This window comes from Petaurus breviceps, unplaced genomic scaffold, assembly GCF_028583685.1.
Source record: "Petaurus breviceps papuanus isolate PSGF00001 unplaced genomic scaffold, PetGlider_PUasm1.0 90808, whole genome shotgun sequence".
Classification (NCBI taxonomy): Eukaryota; Metazoa; Chordata; class Mammalia; order Diprotodontia; family Petauridae; genus Petaurus; species Petaurus breviceps.
Genome location: NW_027187349.1, coordinates 13,133,249 through 13,139,248, shown reverse-complemented (window position 1 = coordinate 13,139,248; position 6,000 = coordinate 13,133,249).

Below are 6,000 nucleotides of genomic sequence, written 5' to 3'. Positions count from 1 at the left end.
TATTAATCATATTCCCATGGCACGTATGAATATGCCTTTGTACTGACCGTCTTCTGTGCTTGAAATGTGCTTCCTTCTTAGCTCCTCCACAGTCCTTCTGCATTGTCTTTCCTGATCTTCCTCCCCCACCAGATGCCTACTCTCCTAAACTACCCTGAATTTGAATTTATTCAATATAAATAATGCAGTATATACCTAAGTGGGGGTAGCTAGATGGCACAGTGAATAGTGCTAGGCCTGGAGTCAGGAAGACTCATCTTTCTGAGTTCAAATCTGGCCTCAGATACTAAATAGCTAGCTGCGTGACCCTGGGCAAGTCACAACCTTATTTGCCTCAGTTTCCTCATATGTAAAATGAGCTGAAGGAAAAGGCAAACTACTCCAGTATCTTTTGCTAAGAAAACTCCAAATGGAGTCATAAAGAATCAGACACAACTTAAAAGTGACTCAACATGTATATATATATATATATATATATATATATGTATGTATTTGTCCTGATTAGAATTTACATTTTGTTCAATTAGCAAATATTTTCTCTCTGCCCTGGGGAAAAAAGGACACCCATGTAAATAAAATATGCATAGTGAAACAAAACCAATTCCTGCATTTCCCATGTCCCAAAACGCTTCCTTCTGTTACTCCTCTTAGATTATCACCTTTATCAAGATGTCCTCTAAAATAATGGTTTGTCGTTGTGTTGATACGTGTCCCTAAGTCTTTCAAAGTTGTTTACCTTTAAAATGTTACTGTGTAAATTGTTCTCCTGGTTTTGCTTACTTCATTCTGCATCGGTTCATACAAATTTTCCATCATGATTTCTTAACAGCACTATAGCATTGCATTAATTTAATAAATCATAATTGGTTCAACCATTCCCCAACTGATGGATGTCACCTTAGTTTGCATCACACAGACTGCCATACAAATTTTTGTCCATACCAGGTACTTTCCCTTTTTCTTTGATTTCTCCTTTTCCCTACTTCCCTCTCCGAGTTAGAATAAGTATGGGGATAGTATCTTTGTATCCTCAACACCCAGAACAGTATTCTTAGTAGATATATAAGAAATGCTTTTTGGCTGACATATGATACCATGAATCTCCATTACATACAGCTTTGGTTTCATTTTATTTTGTTTTAGCATATTTAAACGGATCTGTGGTGGCATCTATTCAAGAGTTTCCACCAGCAGTGCAGATTTCAACCCCATCCATAGCTGCTCATTCTGTGCTACTTTTCTACTTGTTAAAGAAACAAAGAAAAAGAAAAAAGACATTAAAGAAAAAGGACATCCTGACATGGGGTTCTGTTACACACTAAAGTTAACTTGGCAGTCCCAACACCGTACTGCTTACGTATCCTTATAGGCTTCTTTCTGTTCTCTTCTATTTAAAAAAAAAAAGCCTTCAGTGATGCTTTTTTAAAAAAATATTACTATCACTACCATTTCTTTCTTGTAACAAATAAGTATAGGCAAGTAAAACAAACGTACACATTAGCCATGCAGAAAATATCTCCTTCTACACATGTAGTACATCATTTCTTTACCCCAAAAATGGTTCATAAGTGTTTTGGAATTTGGATTGATAATGGAGTCACTTATACAACATTTTCCTGCCTCTGCTCATTCATTCAGAATCTGTTCAGTAAAGTTCTGTTCCTTTCAACATAATCCAATGCATTTATACACTATTATTCTTGGAAATGAGTGCCTATTATTTGGGAAGTAGCTAAACAAATGGGATAAAGATATGTAATGGAATATAAGAAATGATAAAAATGTTTGATTTAAAAGAAATCTACAGGGGCTGCTAAGTGACACAGTGAGTAAAGTGCCGGCCCCGGAGACCGGAGTTCAGTTCCAGCCTCAGACAATTAACACCCACACAAAAATACTAGCTGTGTAACCTTGGGCAAGTTAGTTAACCTCAATTGCCCTCCAAAAAGGCAAAAACAAAAACAAACAAAAAAACCTAGGAACATGTATGAACTGATCCAGAATACAGTGAGAAAAACCTGGGCAATTTATATAGTAACTGCAATAATGCAAAAGCAAACTACTTTGAAAAATTTAAGAACCATAATCAAAGCAATGACTAGGAGAAATATGATGAAATATACTCCCAACCTCTTAACAAGGAAAAGAATGAACTAGGTATGTAAAATGAGATGTACATTTTCATACGTGGTCAATGTGAGGATCTGACTTGACCACACTATAGTTAAAAGGAATGGCTCATTTCTTTTGAGGGTGGGGTTTGCAGGGGGAAGAGTTGGTGGGTAATGACAGTGATGTGAAAAAAAAATAAGAAAGAATAGTATTATTAAAAAAATTTTAAAGCACACAGAAGAAAGCAGAAGGAAATACAGAAGGGGATACATATAAGCCACTAAGTTTTGTATTACTGTCAAGTGAAATTTAATATATACTTTAAAAAAAACTATACTTGATAGAAAGTTTCAGATGCAAATTTTCTATTCCTTATGTATTGAAATGTTCATGTTTATTGCTTTTCAAATTGATAATGAGAAAATGTAAATTAAAAATCCTTGTGTTCACGATCATGCTGTGCCCAAATAACAATTACGAAATTACCCAAATTAATTTACTATTTAGTGCTAGACTAACAAGTGGAAACCTTACAGAATTGGACAAAGTAATAAAAATTTATTTGGAGGAACAAAAAAAAATCTGTAATCTGAAGAGAAATAATGAAAAATTAACCCCCAAAATGAAGCATTACCAAACTTTAAGCTATTGTACTACAGAAATGATCAAAATTGTTTGATATTAATATACAGAAAAAAGTATACTAAAGCAGATCAGACAAACATGTAACAAAAAGAATAAAAAACAACATCTGATAAATTCACAAATGTACATTTCTGGGGGAGAACTCCAGAATTTGCAAGAATTTCTGGAAAAATTAAATGTTGAAGAAAATTGGCTTAAACCAGCACCTTATACCATACAATACAATAAGCTCAAAATACATATGTAACAGAAACAGTAAAGATCACAACATGAAAATAAATGGTAAAAGTGGAAGGAGGTATGTTTCAAGACTATCTCTAGAGAAAGAAGTGAATAAATGAATACACTCCCCCCTCCCCCCACTAATTAAGCACTTATTATGCTTAAACATCTGGCACTGCGTTAAACCAGGGGACAGTTCTTGCTCTCCAAGAGAACATACTCTAACTGAGGGAGACAACATATGTAAGAAAATTCAGCTTCATGGTAGGTAGGAATACTTTGAAATCTTAAGGGTTCACATCACAGTTGATTTCTCAAGTTGATTTCACAAGTTGAATTCTTTGGTTACTTTAGTAGGTCAAATGACAGGGACAGACAGATGTCAGAAGGATGCAGAGACAGGGCAGCTAGTAAGGCCTAATGGTTAGGGTTAAACATAGAATTAGTGAATCCCACCTTATCCAAGCTCTGTGAGCAATCAAGGTGGGGGTAGGGAGAAGGATGATAGGAAAGCACTCATGATGGGCTTTCATCACCTGGCTGTCTCAGATAGGTTCTGACCTGTAGCTGGGGCATGGGGTCAAGGGAGAATGTGAAAAAAGGCTAGAAAGACAAAAGAAAATTTATTTTACACAAATATAATCAATGCCTAGAGAATAAGAGGAAAAATATTACTATCAAATATTAGTGAAATTCTGACTTCCAGGACATAGGAAACTGGCAACAAAAATAAAAGGTCAAGAGACATTTTCCAGAGATCAAGATAGAGATCAAGAGATGTTGTCTTCAAAAATATAAATAAGCAAATGAAACCACTTGGTCACTATGAAAACTGCAAATCAAACTGATGACATTTCACATCACATGCAGAAAATTGGCAAAGATGATAAAAAACTTGGTCACCACTGGAAGGGCTGCAAGGAAACAGGCACAGGAAATAACCTACTGGACAAAACTGAATTGGTCACAGATGTTAAATTGAGCTCAACAAATCTTCTGAGTGTTTATTGTGTCTAATCTCTACAAAGATAGTGCTCTGAGGAAAAAAAAATTAGTTCAATTTTGGGGGAGAATTTCATGCATTAAAAATTAAAATTTCATTCATATTTGTAATGAAGTGTTCTGGAAATTCTATACTATTACGTGGCGGCGATTTCTAACCTAGTAATTCCTTTGCTCAATGCCCACCTTGAGTGGGATTCCAATATCTGGTCACTGGAATGTATTCTTGAAATACTAGAAAAATGTTTTTTAAACCAATTTCTTTTCTCTACTCATTCCTACATATAAATCCACTCCTACTTAAAGACAACTCACTTTAAAATGTGCATGTTTTTATTCTGAGAATCCCAGGGGCAATGGTAGGGACAATTTAAAAAGCTCCTCAGGATCAACTGTAGCAAGCAGAAGTGGAAGAACTAATTGAAAAGGGCACCCACAACTCTCAACAGATTCCAGGATGATCCAGAGGAAGAAAACTGTTCATATCCATGACACTGAAGTTTTTGAAAAGGACAGAGGATGGAGGGCAGGGAAGGCTTGATGCCATATGTAAGATGGACTCAGAAGAGGCAAAGAGTTTTGAATTTTGTCTTCAATAATTCACAATCAAGTAATGACAAAGGTAGTAACAATTAGACTAGCAGGGATATAAAAAAAAAATAAAAAAGAAGAGAGGCTAAGAAGCACCTGCCCTAAAAAAATGTCAAAATATAGTTTAAAGCAGAGGTGTCAAATATGCATCCTGTAGCCATAAGGCCCACAACACTCCCCAGTGCCAGCCTGATCCAGATTAAAATCTAACATTACATTTTAAAACTAAGTCAACATACAGCCCCTGCAGAGATCCTTATGCACAGAGCAATGGTCCCCCATTTCTGTTTTAGTTTGGCACTACCATTCTCAAGTGTATATTAAAAAGGGGTATACAAAGAATGGAATGGAAAAGCACTTGTGATGAGATGGATACAAAAAGAAAAACAAGATAGCCTTGTCTCAAGGAAATCAGGGGACGGTAATGTACACACACATGTATGTGCATACACACGTATTCATCCATCCACACACAGTATCACCAGCAGGACAGATGACAAAGGACTAGCAGTGCTTAGAGAGCTGTAGTGAGAGATAGTAAGGCTTAGTGGTGGTCCATTGCATTACCAGGATTGCAGCTGGTGACTTCTTGGTCCCTCACCAATGACTTCCGGGAAAAGAGCAGAGGGCCCTTGGATCACAGAGGAACAAAGATGTGCAGGGGAAGGTCTGACAGGCTCCCTGTGGGCCCGAGTCCTGGTAGGCTCCTTCAGGACCACTTGGAACCAGCTGACGTACTCTTGCTTCACATTGAACAAGTAAAATATCAAAAACGCACTTTCAAATTTCAAACCTGAAAGATGCAAAAGAAAAAATCCCCCCCATTTTTCCTCATTTATATTTATCACATGACTATTACTAAAAGTGATTCCTTTTCTTAGGCAAAATCTCTAGATCTATAGAATTAGATCAAGAGAATAGAACAGAGAATCCAGAAAAAGCCAATTTTTAAAAGTATATTTCCTCCTCAAATTTATTTATTTGTAATGTTTTACCTCCCCTTCCCGGGCCCTTTTAGGACAAGGCCTTTTCATCTACTCACTTGGAGTGGTAAGGCCCATTCAGTGAATAGGCCTCTTTAAGAAGTCAGAGGGATAAGATGGTCTACTGTATCCTGGGTCATCTCCAGTCATCCTGATGAACATCTGGTCACTGGAAGATAGCTCTGGAGGAGAAAGTGAGGCTGGTGACCTTGCACAGACTTCCCTCACTTAAATCAAAGTCAACTGCCAGTCATGTCATCATTTCCCTGATGCCGTGGTCTTCTTTGAAAAATGAGGAAAACACAACTCCCCCTCCACCTTGTCCTCCCTTGCCATTTCCTGAAAAGCAAGGGTTCTTCATCTCTATATCGTCAGGGTTTATTGTAGTAGGTAACATCTATGGCATCTGATTGAATCATGAGCAAATTACAGACTTTCTGGGATT